At 39.0% G+C, this 20,749-nt stretch overlaps 1 pseudogene; it reads right to left on the reverse strand.

The window, feature by feature from the left end:
* Positions 1–4,054: 4,054 nt before the first annotated feature.
* LOC133101708 (N-acetyl-D-glucosamine kinase-like) lies at positions 4,055–16,046 on the reverse strand (annotated as a pseudogene).
* Between the last annotated feature and the right edge of the window lie 4,703 nt (positions 16,047–20,749).

The raw sequence follows: 20,749 nt of genomic DNA on the forward strand, positions 1-20,749 counted from the left end.
CTTTACCTCCCATGGCCCTGGGTTCACCATGTTCATTCCCTGATCAGGGAACTAAGATCCTGCAAGCTTCGCAATGTTGCAAAAAAGAAAAAAAAAAAGAAAGAAAACCATTGACAAAACTAAAAGACAACCTAATAAATGGGAGAAAATATTTGTAAATGATGTGACTCATAAGTGGTTAATATCCAAAATATATAAACAGCTCATACAACTGAATATTAAAAAGCAAACAAGCTGATTAAGAAATGGGCAGAAGACCTGAATAGACATTTTTTCAAAGAAGACATCCAGATGGCCAACAGGCACATAAAAAAATGCTTAACATTGCTAATCATCAGAGAAATGTAAATCAAAACTACAATGAGTTATCACCTCATACCTGTCAGAATGACTATCATCAAAAAGACCACATATAACAAATGTTGGCAAGGACGTGGAAAAAAGGGAACCTTTGTGCACTGTTGGTGGGAATGTTGTTTGGTGCAGCCACTATGGAAAATGGTATGGAGGTTCCTCAAAAAAAATTAAAAATAAAACTATCATATGATCAAGCAGTTCCACTCCTGGGTATATATCTGGAAAAAATGAAAACACTAATTTGAAAAGATACATGCACCCCTATGTTCATAGCAGCATTAGCCAACATATATGACATATATATTATATATAATATTATATATATTATATATAATATTATATATAATATATATAATGAAATATTACTCAGCCATAAAAAAGAACTAAATTTTGCCATTTGCAACAACATGCATGGACCCAGAGGTTATTATGCTTAGTGAAATAAGTCAGACAAAGACATAACATATAGTATTTACTGTATGTTATCACATATGTGGAATCTAAAAGAATGAAATGAATGAATATAACAAAACAGAAACAAAGGTACAGATAGAGAACAAATAGTGATTAGCAGTAGGGAGAGGGAAGTGGGGAGGGGTAATATAGGGGAGGGGGATTATTACCATGTACAAAATAAATAAGCTACAAGGATATAGTTTACAGCATGGGAAATATAGACAATATCTTATAATAAATTTAAAATGATTATAATTTGTAAAAATATTGAATCACTATGTTGTACACCTGAAACTAGTATTAAAAAAAAAGAATGGGTTGTTACTGGATTGTTGTCATGTAAAAGATATTTTTCTTTAATTATTTAAACTTAGTTAATCCATGGTCATTATTAAAAAAAATTAAACACAAACAAGTAAAAAGAAAAAAACCTTATAAGCCTACCACTCAGAGATAATAAGGGTTTCCATTTAGCACTTATCTTTTCAGACATTTTCCTACACACATTCATGTATTGTTTCAGTTAGGGTACAGTCAGGGAAGCAGAGTCGCCGTGGATGTTATAGAAGAAGGGGTTGGTTATAGGAATTAGACCATAACCAGTTATGGGGGGAGCTGGAGAAGTGAGAGTCCAGAAGGGGGAGTTGGAGGATTGAGAAAGAGCCACTAGCCACTCTCCTGAAGCACCAGTGTGGTTGGACAAGCGGAGCTTGCAGGAAATCTGAGAAGCCCTACCACATCCCACTACAAAGCTGAGGCTTGTGGTGAGGTCTCTGGGAAGCTGTTGCCTCTGTGGAGTGAGGGTTGGTATAGGGTACTGCTGTGGCAGCAGCAGAAGAGTTGGGTGTGCAATGAGAGTTAGGACAAGTTGGAAACCACCGGGCAAGTCTGAGTCTATCTGGCAGTGTATCTAACTGGGAATTCCTTCAGCGTGTGACTGCCAACTCCAGCTCAGAGCCAGACAGGGAAGAGGTTTCTGGGAAACAGAGTTCCCAGGTTAACAAAGTTGACAATAGCGTGTGTGTGTGTGTGTGTGTGTGTGTGTATAAGTGCATACATATATGTGTTTGTGTATATATGTCTCTATATGTATATATAGCTATATGTGTGTGTATGTGTGTGTGTATGTATGAATTCATACTCTACAAGGAGTTCTGTAACCTATTTTTTCTCACTTCAACCATTGTAAACACTATTGTTTATATAGATCTTTAGCATAACTTTAATGGCTGCTTAGTCTCCCATCATTTTGAGGATTTATTTGATCTGTTTGTTAATCTTCTCAATTGTTTAACACTGAAAGTTTAGGCTGGGGTGCTTCTGGTGATGGACTGATGCAGTGAGTGGGTCAGGTGAAGGACACCAGGACATTCCAGAGCAGAGCGGTGGTTGTAACGTTATAACATTCCATTATTCTAAGACTTTTAGTAATTTCTCCTTAACCTTGCCTACATTTTCTCTGATATACTGTTATGAAATCAAGAGGGAGTTTCATTCCTCTGAGGAAGGAGTCATGGCCACATTAACTGGGCTCAGGGGCATGGTGATCCTACATGTGTCATTGTCATCAAACACAGTGGCATGTGGACACGAGGAGGCCAGAGCAGAAGAGACTGAAGACCCTGCTCCTGGGTGTCCATGAGGTGGCCCCCTTTGGGGACTGCTTAGATATAGCTGGAGGACACTTAGGAAGGATTAATCTCCAAACCATAAGACCAGGTGAGAGAGGGTTGAGTAATTCAGGTTATGACTGAAGGTATCACAATGCATTTTATTTAACAGCATTCATTTTTTACTTTGGATTGTGAGCAATCAGAAAGCAACGTTCATGTTCAGCCATCTTTGTGTCTCCAGTGTCTAGAGAGTGTATATACTGAAGCATGTTCAAATTGGGTAACTGAGGAGTGGTAAATGAAGTTACAAATGTGTGGTCAAGGTTTAGGGAAAACAACACAGAATGTTGGAATATCCAGGGCTCATAGCACTGGGGAACTATTATCACTTCTAAGCCCAAAGGGGCAGAGCAGGGAGGTAGAGCTTGCCAGAACCCAAAGAGCATCTCCCACTGGGCAAATCCAGCTGAAGACCAGAGAGTACAGAGCCCACTGATAGAGTCCTTAAAGACAGCCCCCTAGAGATCAAACCGGGGCGAGGAAGGTGGTGGAGGCCGAACTGGAGGGGCAAGTGGGAGATACCCAGCACAAGGCATCATTAGACACAGGTGTTTTTGAGAAAATGAGCCCTGAGCTAGCCATTATATATGTTTATATCTGTTATCATGAATTTTAGATAAGTTTTCATTTTGATACATTTCAAACTAGAAAAGTTACAAGAATAGCACAAGGAACTCCTGGATACCCTTAATTCTTTTACATTTTGCCTCATTTGCCTTATCATTTCCCCCCACCCCGCCCCTCTCTCCTGCAGTTCTGAGGTTTCCCTCAACCATTTGAGAGTAAGTTGGATACATTATGTCTTCTTTACCCTAAATACTTCAGTGTGTGTTTCCTAGACATAAGGACATTCTCTTACATAACCATCATACAATAATTTAAATCAAGAAATTTAACAATGATACAATTCTATTGTTTTAAATACAGCCCATATTCAAATTTTATCAATCGTCCCAATAATGTCCTTTATAGCTTTTTTTTTCCTGTTCAAGATCTAATCCATGCTCATATATTGTGTTAAATTGTCTTGTTTCTTTAGCCTCTTTGAACCTGGAATATTTTGTCAGCTTCTTGTAGTTTTTTTTGATCTTGACTTAGTTCTTTTTGCTATTACTATTATATTTAGGTTAAATCTATACTTTTGAATCCATGTCATCATAGAGTTGAGTTTATAGGATTCCCCTCCCTCCTTCCTTCCTTCCTTCTTTCCTTGAAAAGGTGGATGTTATTTAACCTGTTGCACTGATGTGAAAACCAAGGCCCAGAGAGGGTAAGTAACTTGGTGTAGTTTGTAAGTGCAAAGTTGGTCCTGGAATCTAGAGCTTCATGAATCCACAAACCTGTGTTCTTAACCATCATGTTATAAGGTACATAGTCAAGTAATTTGGAAAGGGCTATTTTAGACAAAATTATAAAATTCCATTGATTTCTTCATTGTAAGACTGGTCGGAGCTTTTATTATGCAAATTAACATTGGGAATTTCCAAGAGGGGAAGAGTATGCAGCATTTCCTAAGTTTGTACTCACAGAAGCCGTTCCCCCACCTCCTAACCCTCAGAATACTTCTTCTATGCAGGGCTGTTTGTAAACATTGGGCTAGAAGGTGGAGCATCTGCGGCTTGAAGAGGGTGGAAGTACAGAGCTGTGGTTGAAAAAGGAAGGTGGAAGGCTATTAACGGGAGGATGGCCGAGGAAGTTGTAGTTTCCATGAATGAAGTCTGGCCTGGGTGCTCTAAGCCGCCGTCTTCAGGTTGTCCCCTCAGCCTCTTTTTCGCTTTGCTACAGCTGCCTGCACCGCTGCTACTCCTGCTACTGCAGCTAACACAGCCTTCAGGAAAGTTTTAGACTTGTGTTTAAAATGTTGGGGCTTCCCTGGTGGCGCAGTGGTTGAGAATCCACCTGCCAATGCAGGGGACACGGGTTCGAGCCCTGGTCTGGGAAGATCCCACATGCCGCGGAGCAACTGGGCCCGTGAGCCACAGCTACTGAGCCTGCGCGTCTGGAGCCTGTGCTCCGCAACAAGAGAGGCCGCGATAGTGAGAGGCCCGCGCACCGCGATGAGGAGTGGCCCCCACTTGCCGCAACTAGAGAAAGCCCTCGCAAAGAAACGAAGACCCAGCACAGCCAAAAATAAAAATAAATTAATTAATTAATTTTAAAAAATGCTGACTCACAGTCAATCTAAAAGAATAGAAATTTGGGGAGAAGGAAGAGCTCTACCTGCCAATATGGATGCTAAGGAGGAAACGGAGCACTGAGTAGGATTAGTAATCTGAAGAGGAGGAGGAGAGGGATGGCGAGAAGCATGGAGATGGGTGTGACGAAGCTAAGAGGGCTACGTGGGCAGAGAACGAAGATGACGAAGCCGATGCCTTTCATTCCCAGAAGCAGAAATCCGGTGGGGACGATCAGACAGACAGCATTGAAAGGAAATGAAACAGGGGTTTCTTAAAAGTGCATAAATGCCAGGGGCTGGGGGAAGAGGGAGTGGAGAGTTGTTGTTTAAAGGGTAGAGAGTTTCAGATTTGAAAGATGAGAAGAGTTCTGGTGATGGGCTGCACAGCAATGTGAATGTACCTGGCGCTACTGAACTGAACACTTAAACATGGTTAAGATGTTAAATTGTATGGCATATGTATTATACCACACACACCATAAAGGCTGTAGTGATTGACACACTTCTCATTCCAGAATCCAGTTTGGGCAGAGGGTCCCTCCTACCTCAGGGTTACCACCCTATTTATTGACAACACGATGCTTCTCAATAAAATGCCATCAAACCAGCAGAGGGGAAGACTGCCACCAGTGGGGAAAAGACAAAAATTCCAAGGACAAGCTTTGCTCTCAAAAATTACTTTTAAAGGGGAAGTTCTATTTGTATTTTAATTTACATTGTATTAATGTACAATTTAATTTTTTTAAATGAATTTCTTAAGATGTCAGTTGATGAGCAAAACATCTTTGAAGTATTCTCAGTCCTGTTCAGATATTACTTGTGATGTAACCATGTTTATCATAATTTCAAAGAACAGTAAAAACATTTTATATAAGGAAAAATATCAACAAAGATGTAATTTTATTCAGAGCATTTTGAGAGTCCCTTTTCACACCCAAGTCCAAAACATCTATAATTTATCCTTTCTTCCCCTCCTACCCCCATCACCAACTCCCACTGCCCTAATGCAGTTCTATAAATGTGCTCACAGACACAATTGTAATCTCAAAGGAGTGGAGCTGTACATCTATTTTGGCACTTGGTCCTCCTGTGTATGTCAGATCAGTACAAAGAGTGACTAAATTAACAGCAATATCAGGATAACAGAAAAATCCAAGTCGACATTCTGTTAAAAAAAATCAGTTTGTGACACAAATGAAGACATGAGAAGGTCTGAATTTGCATCTTTGAATGACATGTATGGAAAAAATTCTCTGCTTTATAAAGCATATTATAGAGAAGCATCGTATTTTTTATACTTAATAATTATTGAACAACAGAAAGTCCATTGTGTAGCAAAGACCAAACCAATACAGTCAAGACTTTAGAAAGAGCTTCCTTCCATCAACACAGAAGCAGATGGAACCAGGTAGCGGAAATAATGGGAGTGTCTTAATGTCTGAATCGGTATGACACCACCGAGGCATATTTGTAACCTCACATTGCTCCTTCTGTGGCCGGATGAAAATGTAATAACAGGACACCAACTGCACATTCCAGGTTCAAGGGGGAAAACCCCACAATATAATAAAATAAGAAGTAAATCATACGTTTTGGAACTAGCAATAAAGGAGGCAGATGCTCTGACAATAAGGCTGATATATCCAGGGAGGCATCAAGGATCTTGTAGGATGGTTCTTCCTCAGATTAGCATTGCCTAATGAAGAATAACTGAATTATGGGCACTGCTGGTGAGGCTTGTATCATCTGTCTTGTTGATAGCAACTCCAAAACACCCACACTTGAATTAAGTCGCTGGTAGTTATTATTGAAAGAGAAGTAAAATGGTTCAGCAGGCTAATCAGAAGGGCTGGAGAAGTGGAACGGAAAGCCATGCTGTCAGTTGCATACCGCAGCCCAGCTTCGTCATGGAATATGTTATTGAGCCGTCAGTTGACACCTCTGCCTCAATTTCTTCGTGGTGAAGCTGGAAAACACAGCGGCTCAGACCTACAGAGACTTCTGCTCATCTCAACAACCCCACTGAACACCAGTGTCAAGTTTATTGGCTTCAAATTCCACTTTGATCCTGTAGAAGCAAAAAGTGACATTTTACCCTGCTTCCAACATGATTAAGCACTTCATATATGACAGTCAGAGAAAACATGTAATGCTCTGACATAAACCAAAAATAATGAGGTCACCTTGACTGGGTTTGGCCCCTGCATAGCAAAACCTTGAATATTTCCTGTAAACCATTTTATACTTGATATTTGCCATGTTGGTGTCTGAAGACACATCGTGAGTTTTTGAATATGATAATCATGTGAGAAAGCTACTGTTTTTCCTACATGGACAGACTAATGTAAACTTGGTAACCTGGGCAATTTTGCAACTTTTAAATTTAAATACTTTGGCCAGCCAATTCTTCTGAAATCTGACTCTCTTGCCCTCTTAGAAAATAAATGTTTTCTTTCCTTTTCTAAATGCTTCTTTCTCTGTCTTCCTTTGAAAATCATCTCAAAAGCCTTTGTGCAAAACTAATGGTTTCTTCTTATTTATCCAATCAGATGCAAATTCCTTTGGCTGATATGTCCTGGCTGCTGAAATCTGACCTTGAACTCTTTCTGTAAATTTCTGTCCCATTGTTCCCTCACACAAATCCCATTGCAGCCAGGAAGAGCATGATGCCTGGATTGCCACCTCTGCACCTTGGCTCATGCTACCTCTTCCTCTTGCAAAATCCTCCCAACATCCCTTTATCAATGCAAATTATATCCATCTCGCCGGGGCACAGCTTAGGTCCTATATTGTCCGTGAAACTGACTGGGTGGCTCACAGTATTGTTCTCTCAAATCATAGTCTGTTCTACGCACTCAGCATTTAACCCTTTGTCCCTATGTAAAGTGTTTTGCCTTAACGCTTAAGTCTGAGAACCGCATCCCTCTAGATAGATTGTAAACTTCATTCCACAAGAAAAATTGGCGTTTCTAATGCAGGTCTACTATTTAACGGAGGGATTGGAAACTGAGTAACCTATCGTTCTCTGCTTTTTACACAATTTTAACTACAATACAGGGGAAACATTGGAGTACAAGCCGCCTTTAATAATTCTATGCCAAATACTACTTTTCAACCTCCTAACAACACCTTGGGCAAATCCTATACCTTTCTGGTCAGTTTCTGTTATTAAAATAATCTAGTCCAGTTAAAAACTTCAATTTCATGTCTGATCCAAAACTCTCCCCCAGTGCTGGTCAGACTTGTTACTCTTCCTCTGTCTTCTTTCTAGAGCTTGGGGAAGGGATGGCAGGGAAGGAAAGCACCCCTTGTCTTCTTTGGGTGACTACAATCTGCTCCTTGTTGCTTTTCTGGTAATGCTGATGGCAGATGATAACTCCTTGCAGAGTGCAGGTGCCAGCTTTCTGACGGGGTCCCCACTGCAAAGTCCCCTCTTGTGGGATCTCTGGTTCCAGATCAGCCTCTTCCCTTGACCTCCTCTTACTGCCACACCACTTTCCTGGCAAATGGCTCCCTTGGGTGCTGTTCTGGTTGGATGATTCCAGCCCAAGCACTTTCACACAGCCACACAGAAAAGTCATGTTATTCATATGATGTAGCCCAAGTGCTGACTCCACTTGTGCTTTCTCTGCCTTGCTTCTTCCCTGTTCCCCTTCCTCTGCTCATGCCAGCCTGGGGGCAGATATGCAAGACTACTTTCTCAGCATATACAAAGTGGGGAGCAAAAGGGCAGTGTCCTGATTTGTACATACCCGCATTTTTTACATCTGTTCTTTCGAACACTCCTGATCAACCCTGGGCTTACATAACAAGATACCAATTTTGTGAAGCTCCTTTTCTAATAGCGGTTCTTGGTCAAAATTATCCCTGATCAAAATTGTAAAATGAATAGCTGTTTTATTTCTAAATAAGGTAGTTCTAATGAAAGCCTAAGATGTCCTCAGGCATCCTATTATATTACATTATATTATATTCACAGGAATCTTTGTTTCACTGAAGAAGAGACTATTTCAACAGTTTATTTTTCAGTCCTGAAACTTAAAAAAATTTGTGATATATGAATTTTATTTTATTAGAGACAGTTTGGGACTCTGCCTAAATTTCAGACACCCTCCAGACAATTTCATTATATTTTACAGTCACTCATTCCCCCTATAATTTTTCAGCTTACTTTGTATTTCTAATTAAGTTTTTGTGTGTATTCTACCCCATCACCAGTGTAATCTTTTCCAGATTTTTACTTTGGGGTCACTATATGCTTCTTTTGTGCATTCTAATTTTATATTCTCTATCTGATATTTCCAATAGCTGAAGTTCTTGAGGGCCTAATCTCTTATCTCAGCTAATTTTTCCTCATGGCTGGTGTGTTTTGTAATTTTGGATTGTGATTATCACGTTTGCCTGAACTTTATACGTTAATTTACTGTTTTGGGGTTTCCCAAACCAATTAGAGGCTGAATTTTAATCCCAAATGCAGATTCATAACCTGTAGTTATGAATCTCAGAGGATATTTTTATTTTTAAACACCCAAAGTCTGTGCCAAGACAGACAAATCTCTTTGTGTTTCCTCTTTGCTGATAGGCAGACAGCCTTTTTCTAGCCTTCTTTTTCAGTGAGGGTGAGCACTGAGACTTCAACTCCAAATCCCTATCTTTTGCAAGTTCAAGGTCTTGTTTCCTGTCTCGAGGTTGCCCTTAAAACCCAAGCATTTAGAAAATGGGAACTGTCAACTGCTTTAAAGCCAACTGCACTTTCAGTGTCAACCTACAACTATGGGTTACAACTTGCTTTTTAGACTTGGCCCTTGGGAATTTTCCATACCTTTTTTTTTTTTTTAATGAATTCAGCTATGCATTGGAAAGAATGACTATTATATTTGATCCAGTTTTTCTAAGTATCTTATAGAAAAGAATTTGAAAATATCTAGCCTGCTCTTCCTTTAAATTTCAAATCCTACCTACTTGTATTTCAGAATTTTTTCCATATCTTGTTCTGAAGCAATGTAATAATATTTGTTGAATGCCTTTTATGTGCCAAGAGTTTTATATTTGTGATCCCATTTTCTTGTCATCTTTACTGTAATTCTGATCATATCGTATAAATAAGACCCTATCTGTTATTCTCTGTGTCCACCCCTTGCGTATATCCTGCATAGTGCTATGATATTGACTTGTAACAAGAAATACATATTTGGTCTTCATCCAGTTGAGCTCCTAAAACTCTTGGAATTTCCTAAGTGATGAGAGCTATTAAGGTGTCTCTTGTTATGTTAATTAGGTGACATTTGGACCCCACCTAATTGGGGGGGCTGGTTGCCAGGAGAATAAGCCAGGTGATTAGAGGGTTGGAACTTTCAGTCCTACAATCTGACCCCCTGGGACGGTAGAGAGTCTGGAGGTTGAATTCATCACCAATGGCCAATGATTTAGTCAAACATTCCTATGTAATGGGCCTCCATAAAAACCCAAAAGGACAGGTTGGTGAACTCGTGGAGATTCAGAAAGAGTGGCGTGCCTGGAAAGGGCATGGAAGCTCTGGGCCCTTTCCCCATACTTTTCCCTATGCATCTCCTATTTGGCTGTTCCTGAGTTATACCTTTTTATAATAAGCTGCTAATATAGCAAGTAAAATGTTTCTCTGAGTTCTGCTAGCCACTCTAGCAAATTAATCAAACCCTATTTGATTCACTGGAACCTCCAATCCATAGCCAGTGACAGCAATGGTGATAGGCACATAGGTAATATGTACCTATTTTCAGATAAGGACCTGCGACCAAGGAAGTGAAGTGACTTGTCCAAGTTTATAGAGGTAGTCAGGGATTGATTTGTAATAAAAGATCAGATGCCAAAATCCAACCCCCCTGCCACTGGGAAGCTATTTCTTTCATTAGTTTCTGGGAAGCCAAGGTGACTAGCTAAATTATGAAAGTGGTTTGATTAAATGATAACTGAAATAAATTCTTCACATCATTAATTTCAAATTACATTTAATTTTAATACTGTTAGATGATTTATATTGTACAGAATTAAAGAAATTTCATAGAATCAGCATAACAAAGTAAAACTTCTAGGCCCTATTGATTATACATTGTGCCAATTTTTGTACCATCTCTGAAAAGTAGGTAACATTTATTTTGGAGGGTATTTTGAGTTCTTACCTCATGCAAGAGAAACATTAAAAAACATTGTGCTTTATTTCTTCCCTCCCCTACTTTTCTTAGTCCGTGATATAAAGGAGAAGATTGGCAAACTATTGTTTTTACTGAGTCCATTATAAAAATCAGTTTATTATTATTTCTAAAAAACCCATGAAAATTAGCAAGTTGAACATGTCTTATTCTTAAAATTCTCTAAAAATTCTAAAATAGATAAAAGTGCCTTGTTTTGACTAATCTATTACAGTTTTCTGTAATAGATTTAAGATGAGGTATTTAAACTGGAGAACATTTTCTGCAGTAGAGGCTAAACTATCAAATTGGTGATCAAAGTCAAGTGAATATCACAAAGAATATCCATACTTGGAGAAAGTATGCAGCAAAGATTAGATTCTCAGAATAGATGAGTAGATAGTGTATGCTGAGTAGAAAGGCTATTTTGGGTCTTTTTAGGCTAAATCAGTCTGTAGCAAATTGTAGGTCACAGCTGCTGCGGTTCATTCTCAGATGGAATTTGAAATAAATGAATACATGTGCTCTCTGAGTATAAAGTTTCTGACTTATAGTGTCTTTTTCAGTTTTGTGCTTTGAAAAAAGTGACTCCCATTGTCTGAAAGAGTAGTTTTCTGTAGGGTCTGGAAAACGTTCTTATACTTTTAATGGCAAATTTAAAAATGTTGTCTACAGGGTTCTATATTGTACAGCTAGAGGCAAAGTCTGAGTCCATTTTACAGGAAGCATGGAGCCTTGATTATTGGATGGGTTCTCATGGTGGCATGCACAGAGAACAGCTTTTCAGTCTTTAGAGTCAGAGTGTGTGTTTGCTTATGTTAGGTCGTAAATCAATGCTATTTTAATTGCAAAAAAATGAAATACCAAATATTTTGGCAATATAGTTTTAAAAAAAATACACAAGGAGTTGTAAAAGCTAATATTTAGGGGAAAGAATCTTTCCAAAATAGGACAGTTTTGAGTGACAGTATGATTTTAACATGCCTTACTAATTACCACACAACTCTTTATGTCAAGCACGATATTAGATTGAAGGCAGGGACATCTCTTCTTCATTTTTTATCGTCCCCGCTCCTTCTACACCTGGTCAGTCCTGGATGAAGGTCTTTGGAGACATCCACCTAAATGATCATGGGCGAGCCTCTGCTTGAACACGTTTCAACACAATTACCCCCACTGCACCAGTCAGCCCATTCTGGTTTTGATGGCTTAGGCGGAAACTTTTTCTTCTCTTGAGTGAACACATGCTCTCCTCTAACTGGAACTGAGCAGAACCCTGCAGCGCCCCCTACCCCCAAGAACAAAGGCCCCTTTATGTCCCCTGCCTCTTATTTGTAGAAAAGCTGAAGTCTCCCAGGCCTCCCAGAATCACAAAAGAGCAGGCTCAAGCAGTTAATGATTAGGACGATGGAGTCACAGACTCAGTGTCTGATGCAAGAATGGGATTAACACTATTGCTCATAATAACCTATATTTTTGTTGGCGTAAGAATAGTTGTAGCTTGCTCTGCCCATGTATATAAGTAGGCAACTAAAACTGTCAGCAAAGAGATGCTACAGACCCATGTCGACATTTTTCACTCTAAGAATTTGACGCCCTCTCAGCATGAAGCAGTTACAGCAGATGGGCCTTTGCCCCTAGTCTCATAGAAATGGAATGATGTCTGACGTGGGGATTTGTAAGTGGCTTTTTTGCCTCTTTTCTGTTTGTTCGTCTCTGTTTTCCTCAGACCTTAATCATAAAAATGAGATCACTAGGTAACATTTAACCTAACTCCTGCCTTGCCTAACCTGTTGACTCCTTTCCTGGATTAAAAGGAGTAGGAATGAAGAATTAAGTAGTTAAAGAATGACTGACTCTCTACCCCTGGTATAGCAAATTTGCAGGCAGACCACATGGGCCAGAGAACAGCCAGTTGCAGGTGGACCAGGGGGGCAAGACAGCATCCAAAGGGATCAGGAGAAGTCAGCGGGTCTGCACACAATGGAAAAGTGACAAACAATCTAATCTCCTACCTTAATGATTAACTGAGATTGTTTCCCCCTTGTCCCTTAAAAAATTGCCATGGCTGAGCAGAATCTTTGGAGTTGGTCTTTGGCCAAGAGTCCACCTTCTCCCCAGATTGCTGGCTTTTATGAATAAAGCAACTTTCCTTTCCACCGACACTTGCCCCTCGATTGTTTGCTTTTGAGTGTTGAGCAGCCGAACCTGAGTTCAGTAACATAACTTCCTCATGCCAGGTCTGTCCTCTGAGGCCTCAGAGAACAAGTCTGACCCTTCTTCCATGTCAAAATCCCTTTAGACATTTGAAGGCAAATACAATGACACAAAATTTGAATTATGGTGAGGCAAGTATCACACCATAAATTCAGATTCTGACTTCTTCCTTTTAGGATTTTGAAGAGGTTTCTTCTATGGGTTACCTTCTCACTCATTTAAATCATATTAATCTTGTAGTCACCTAAAATCCCTGTGCCTTTTTCTCATGCTCTTAAACATTTCCACCCCTCCTTGAGTAGTTAGACTTTGAAACTTGCCTTTATCCCTCTTAAATTTCTTGTTGTATTTAGCTTATCCTTTTGGCTTACCAGAATCTTCATGGATTCTTCTTATATTATCTAATGATCCCCTAACACTCTTTTATGTCACCTCCAGTCTCATCTCTCATCACCCCCACCATCATATACCCTGCTCCATACATACAATCAGAAATATAGTTCTTGGAACAGGTCATGCTTTATCTCAATTTGAGTGAACTGAGACATTCTGTTGCACACACTGTTTTGTGATACTTTGCACATACTGTTGCACACACTGTTTTGTGATTTGTTGCACATACTGTTTTGTTGCACATACTGTTTTGTGATACTTCTCCTTTTTTCCTCTGCTAACTCTTATTCTTCAAGGCTTGACTGAGACATCACTTTTTCTAGGACTTTGTTTATTACTGGGTGAGATGGCCCATGTCTGAGCTCCTATAGTACTCTGTATTTATGTTAATCCTAGCATTTATCAAACTATATTATAACGGTCATATCCTTGACTTCTTTTCCTCACTAACCTGTAAGATCCTGAATGCAGGAATATATATTTTTTCACCATTGTATATTCAGTGCCTAGTACAATGCACGGCATATAGTAGGCTTTTACTATGTATTTCTTGATTCAACTGGCCTCACCAAAGTAATCAGGAGCATGTGTATACAACCAAGGAAGTTGCCCTATGATGTGCCTCATTAAACCCTGCTCCCTCAATCCATAATCTGTGTTTTAGACTCTGGTCATTCAACCAGTGATGAACCCACCACAAGGGGTCACTTCCAGCACAGGTCTTATCTCATGTTTAACAAGGTCATCACCAAATATAATGAAACTCTATCAAATGCCATTCTGAAATTCAGTGATATTATGCATATGGACTTCACCTGACCGATCAGTCCCAGAAATGAAACATTTGTGTCGATCTTGAACTATAATGGTATTTAATTCTTATGCCCAGTTTTTTGTTGATCTTTCCCTGTATTGTTTATAGAATACTTTAATCTCATCTCAGTTTTCTGTAGATTTTATTTGTATTTTCAAAACATCTTTAATAAATTTAGAATACCTGATTTTTTTTTAACAAATATTAAGTACGTTTGTGTTATCACTGATCTTTGTTTTTTAACTCTACCTTACAACCCCCTTTCTCTTAAAGTTTCTTAAAATGAAACTTAAGTTTTATTTATAGTTTAAAGGAGTCTAGAGAAAGGGAATTAACCTTGATGAAGTACATGTATGCTAGATACTTCCCCCTTGAATTATTGCTTATTCCTCAGAAAATACTGCAAAGTAGATTTTATTAAACCTGTTTTATATAAGAGGGAAGTAGAACATGAAGCAAGGAAGGGACAGAGTTGACACTGGAATTCTGTTAGGTTTGGTTCTAAAGCAGAGAACCTCTGTGAGAATCTGATGAAAGCCATAGCCCGCTTCCCAGTAAACGCACGTAAGTCACATATCTGTTGGTGTTCTCTGTTATAAGCTACAGAAATGAATCTGATTTTGAAAAAGAAAAGAGACTTTATGTTTTTAAGACATTGGTAGCTCACAGAACCTCTGGGAGAGCTGTAGAATTGGGAATGAGACTAGGCAACCAGGAAGAAATGTCCAAACCCACCCTTACAGAAGTGTCTGGTTTGGAATCTGTTGCTATACTTCTGTGAAGCACTAGAAGATGCAGTTTGCACTGCTATTTCTGGAATTTAGTGCTGTTGAAGCCACTGCTGCCACCCCTTTTTTTTTTTTGGAAGTGGGTAAAATGTGTTTATTTTCTTCTATTTGTGTGTATGTGTGTGTATGTGTTTAAGGAAAAGGAGAAAAAGCCTCCTCCCTTCCAGGACCCAGTGTCTACTGGGCTTGGAGGAGGGTGGAGCCAGGGCCAAGCACCCCTACTAGAAGTTGTAGAGCAGAAGGTGATGGCATTAACTCTGTAGTCCATGAGAAGGGGGTGCTGGATGTATCTGAACCCTAGGCTGCCCCGCCCAGTGAAGAGAAGTGTCACAGCTTCATCAGGGTGAAGGTAGAGAAGCAGTTCTGAGCCAGGATCTCTGCCTTGGGTCAGTGCCAAAAGGAAGTCTTCCTTCAGCAGCTCCCAGCTCTTCCATAAGGAGCCCACACACAGGATGAGAAGGCCAGTCTCCCGTTGGGACAAGACCTGGTCAATCCCAGGTAATATTGCCATGGTGTGTCTGGCCAACATCCACCGGCCTTCCTGAAGGTATAACAAGAAAGGGGAGGGACTTCCCTGGTGGCACAGTGGATAGGACCCTGTGCTCCCAATGCAGGGAGTCCAGGTTTGATCCCTGATCAGGGAACTAGATCCCACATGCATGCTGCAACTAAGAGTTCACATGCCACAACTAAGGAGCCTGCCTGCTGCAACTAAGGAGTCCATGTGCTGCAACTAAGGAGCCGGAGAGCCACAACTAAGGAGACTGTGAGCCTCAACTTAGGAGCCCACCTGCTGCAACTAAGACCTGGTGCAACCAAATAAATTAAAAAATGACAACAACAGCAACAAAACACTAATGTATCTAAAAAAAAAAAACAGGAAAGGGGAGCTACCTGCTGAGCACCTCCTGCAATTTTAACAGCAAAACCCAGTAAACCTGCATTTATCAAATATAGGTGAGTGAGGATTCCTAGCTGATCTGGCACCTGGAAATAGTTGAACATGACGGGCAGTGTCATGAGGAGCTAGGCTGTGCATGGTCAAACACAAACACCCCACTAACTTGGTCCTGCAGCAACAAGCATCAGTACTTGTTGACATTACAAACGTGGACCCATAGCAACCATCATCTGCACCTTGTTGACACTGCTAATAGGGCCTGCCTCCTGGGTCTGCAAGCTGAGCAGTTGCACAGGGTGCCATGTTCAGAAGGGCTCACTCTTGGATTAATGCTCTATTGTCACTGCCTTGGATTGCTTAATCATTTTTGAACAGTGGTCTCCACATTTGCACTTTGCACTAGGCCCTGTGAATTACGTAGCTGGTCTTGACTGCCCACATGGTCCTGTAGCAACCACCACCAACCCTGCATGGACACCATGAACATGGACCTCGAACTACCCCCACTGCCATTACACTGCCACTGCAAACATGTTCTGCTGCAACTGGGATCACCAACATGCCAACACCACAGATACAGTCCTGCAACAACCCCACTCCTACACCAAGAGAGAGAGAGAAACCCATGAAACACAAATTTTGTGTAACTATTATAAGGTTCTTGGATTTCTAAAACCCCCTTTGTGGTCCCAGCTTAAGACTCTAGCTCTAAAGCCCATTTCCAGGACTAGAGCAAGAAAGATTTTTTTTTTTCCAGTTTTATTGAGGTATAATTGACATACAGCACTATATAAGTTTAAGGTGTACAGCATAAAGATCTGACTTACATCATGAAATAACTACCACAATAAGTCTAGTGAACATCCATCATCTCATATAGATACAATATTAAAGAAATAGCAAAAAAATATACTTTTTCCTTGTGATGAGAACTCTTCGGATTTACTCTCAACAGTTTTCATTATAATATTGTGAGTGTTAATTGTCTTTATTATGTTGTACATTACATCCTTAGTACTCATTTATCTTATAACTGGAAGTTTGTACATTTTGACTACCTTCATCTAATTCCCCCTCATATGGTAGTTTATTTTTAATTTTTTGAGGAAACTCTATACTGTTTTCCATAGCAACTGTACCAATTTACATTCCCACCAACAGTGCATGAGGGTTACCTTTTCTCCACATCCTTGCAAACACTTGTTATTTGTTGTCTTTTTGATAATAGCCATCTGACAGGTGTGAGGTGATACCTCATTGTGGTTTTGATTTGCATTTCCCTGATAATGTGTGATGGTGAGAATATTTTCATGTGTTTGCTGGCCAGCTGTATGTCTTCTCTGGAAAAATGTCTATTCAGGTCCTCTGATCATTTTTTAATTGAGTTGTTTGCTTTTTTGATGTTGTATATTTTGGATATTAACCCCTTGTCAGATATATCATTTGCAAATGTCTTCTCCCATTCAGTAGACAGTTTTTTGGTTTTGTTGATTATTTCCTTCTCTGTGCAATAGCTTTTTAGTTTGATGTAGTTCCACTTGTATATTTTTGCTTTTGTTTCCCTTGCCTGAGGAGAGATCCAAAAAAAAATATTGCTAAGACTGACATCAAAGAGTATGTTGCCTAGAAGAGCATACTCTTCTAGGAGTTTTATGGTTTCAGTCTTACATATAAGTCTTTAATCCATTTTGAGTTTATTTTTGTATATGCTGTGAGAAAGTGGTCCAGTTAGATTCTTTTGAATGTAGTTGTCCAGTCTCCCAATACTGTTTATTGAAGAGGCTATCTTTTCTTCAGTGTATATTCTTGCTCCTTTGTCATAGATTAATTGCTCTTATAAATGTGGATTTGCTTCTTGGTTCAATTGATCTATATGTCTGTTTTTGTGCCAGTAGCATACTATTTTGATTACGGTAGCTTTGTAGTATAGTTTGAAATCAGGGAGTATAATACCTCCTGTTCCATACTTCTTTTTTAAGATTGTTTTGGCTATTTGAAGTCTTTTGTGTTTCCCTACAAATTTAAGAATTATTTCTTCTAGATCTGTGAAAAATGCCATCAGTATTTTGATAGGGATTGCACTGAATCTGTGGATTGCCTCGGGTAGAATGGGCACTTTAACAATGTTAATTCTTCCAATCCATGTGCACAGTATGTCCTTCCATTTGTTTGTGTCACCTTCAATTTCTTTCATCAGTGTCTATAGTTTTCCATATAAAGGTCTTTTACCTCCTTAGATTTATTCCCAGATATTTTATTCTTTTTGATGTGATTGTGAATTGGATTGTTAATTTCTCTTTCAGGGAGTTGGTTGTTAGTGTATAGGAATGCAACAGATTTCTGCATATTAATTTTGTGTTCTGCAACTTTACCAAATTCATTGATGAGTTCTAGTAATTTTTTGGTGGCGTCTTTAGGATTTTCTTTGTATAGTATCATGTCGTCTGCAAACAGTGACAGTTTTACTTCTTCCTTTCCAATTTGGATTCCTTTTATTTCTTTTTCTTGTCTTATTGTTGTGGCTAGGACTTCCAATACTATGTTGAATAAAAGTGATGAGAGTGGGCATCCTTGTCTTGTTCCTGATCTTAGAGAAAATGATTTCAGTTTTTCACCATTGAGTATGATGTCAGCTGTGGGATTGTCATATGTGGCTTTTATTATGTTGAGGTATGTTCCCTCTGTACCCACTTTGTTGAAGTTTTTATTGTAAATAGATGTTGAATTTTGTCAAGAGCTTTTTCTGTATTGATGGAGATAATCTTATGATTTTTATTCTTTAATTTGTTAATGTGGTGCATCACATTGATTGATTTCTGGATATTGAACCATCCTTGGATCCCTGGGAAAAGTTCCACTTGATCATGATGTATGATCCTTTTAACGTATTGTTGAATTTAGTTTGTTAATATTTTGTTGAGAATTTTTGTATCTATTTTCATCAGTGTTATTGGCATGTAATTTTTTTGGTTATGACATCTTTGTCTAATTTGTTATCAGGGTGACGCTGGCCTTGTAAAATGAGTTTGGAAGCATTCTTTCCTCTGCAGTTGTTCAGAATCGTTTGAGAAGGACAGGTGTTAACTCTTCTCTAAATGTTTGGTAGAATTCACCTGTTTGACCATCTTGGTTCCAGACTTTTGTTTTTTAGGAGTTTTTCTTTTTAATTACTGATTCAATTTTATTACTGGTAATTGGTCTGTTTATATTTTCTGTTTTTTCCTTGTTCAGTCTTGGGAGATTGTACATTTCTAGGAATTTGTCCATTTTTTCTAGGTTGTCCATTTTATTGGTATATAATTCTTCATAGTAATCTCTTATGATCCTCATTATTTCTGTGGTGTCAGATGTAACTTTTATTTTATTTCAGATTTTATTTATTTGAGCCCCCTCTCCTTTTTTTCTTGATGAGTTTGGCTAAAGGTTTACCAATTTTGTTTATCTTTTTGAAGAACCAGCTCTAAGTTTCATTGATCTTTTCTTTTGTTGTTGTTATTTTTTTTAGTCTCTATTTTATTTATTTCTTCTCTGACCTTTATGGTTTCTTTTCTTCTAACTTTGGGTTTTGTGTGTTCCTTTTCTAGTTTCTTCAGGTGTAAGGTTAGGTTGTTTATTTGAGATTTTTCCTGTTTCTGAGATAGGCTTGTATAGCTACAAGCTTTCCTTTAAAACTGCTTTTGCCTTATCCCATAGATTTTGGATCATTAGGTTTTAATTTTTATTCATCTCCAGGTATTTTTTTATTCCTCTTTAATTTCTTCAGTGACCCATTGGTTATTAGTAACATATTGTTTAGCCTCAATGTGTTTGTAGGTTTTGCATTTTTTTCCCTTGTACTTGATTTCTACTCTCATAGCATTATGGTCAGCAATGATGCTTAATATGATTTCAATTTTCTTAAACTTACTAAAACCTGTTTTGTGGCCTCGCATGTGATCTCTCCTGGAAAATGTTCCATGTACACTTGAAAAGAGTGTGTATTTTTCTGCTTTTGGCTGGAATGTTCTCTATATAATCTATTAAATCTATCTGATCTTATGTGTTGTTTAAGGGCAGTGTTTCCTTACTGATTATCTGTCTGGATGATCTGTCCATTGATGTAAGTAGGGTGTTAAAATCCCTTACTACTACAATGTTACTGTCAATTTCTCCCTTTATGTCTGTTAATATTTGCTTTCTGTATTTAGGTACTCCTATGTTGGGTGCATATATATTTTGAATTTTTATATTTTCTTGGAGTGATGCCTTGATCATTATGTAATATCCTTCATTGTATCTTGCTAAAGTCTTTGTTTTAAAGTTTATTTTGTCTGATATAAGTATTGCTACCTTGGCTTTCTTTTCATTTCCATTTGCATGGAATATATTTTTCCATTCCTTCACTTTCAGATATGTGTGTCTTTAGATCTGAAATTAGTCTCTTGTAGACAGCATATATATGGGTCTTGTCTTTGTGTCCATTCAGCCACTCTATGTCTTTTTTTTAAAGATTTATTTATTTTTGGCTGCGTTGGGTCTTCGTTGCTGTGTGCGGGCTCTCTCTAGTTGCAGTGAGCAGGGGCTACTCTTCATTGCAGTGTGCAGGCTTCTCATTGTGGTGGCTTCTCTTGTTGAGGAGCATGGACTCTAGGCACACAGGCTTCAGTAGTTGCAGACGTGGGCTCAGTAGTTGTGGCTCGTGGGCTCTAGAGCACAGGCTCAGTAGTTGTAGCACATGGGTTTAGTTGCTCCGTGGCATGTGGGATCTTCCCGGACCAGGGCTTGAACCCGTGTCCCCGCATTGGCAGGCAGATTCTTAACCACTGTG

Source organism: Eubalaena glacialis, chromosome 11, assembly GCF_028564815.1.
Source record: "Eubalaena glacialis isolate mEubGla1 chromosome 11, mEubGla1.1.hap2.+ XY, whole genome shotgun sequence".
In the NCBI taxonomy this organism is placed as follows: domain Eukaryota; kingdom Metazoa; phylum Chordata; class Mammalia; order Artiodactyla; family Balaenidae; genus Eubalaena; species Eubalaena glacialis.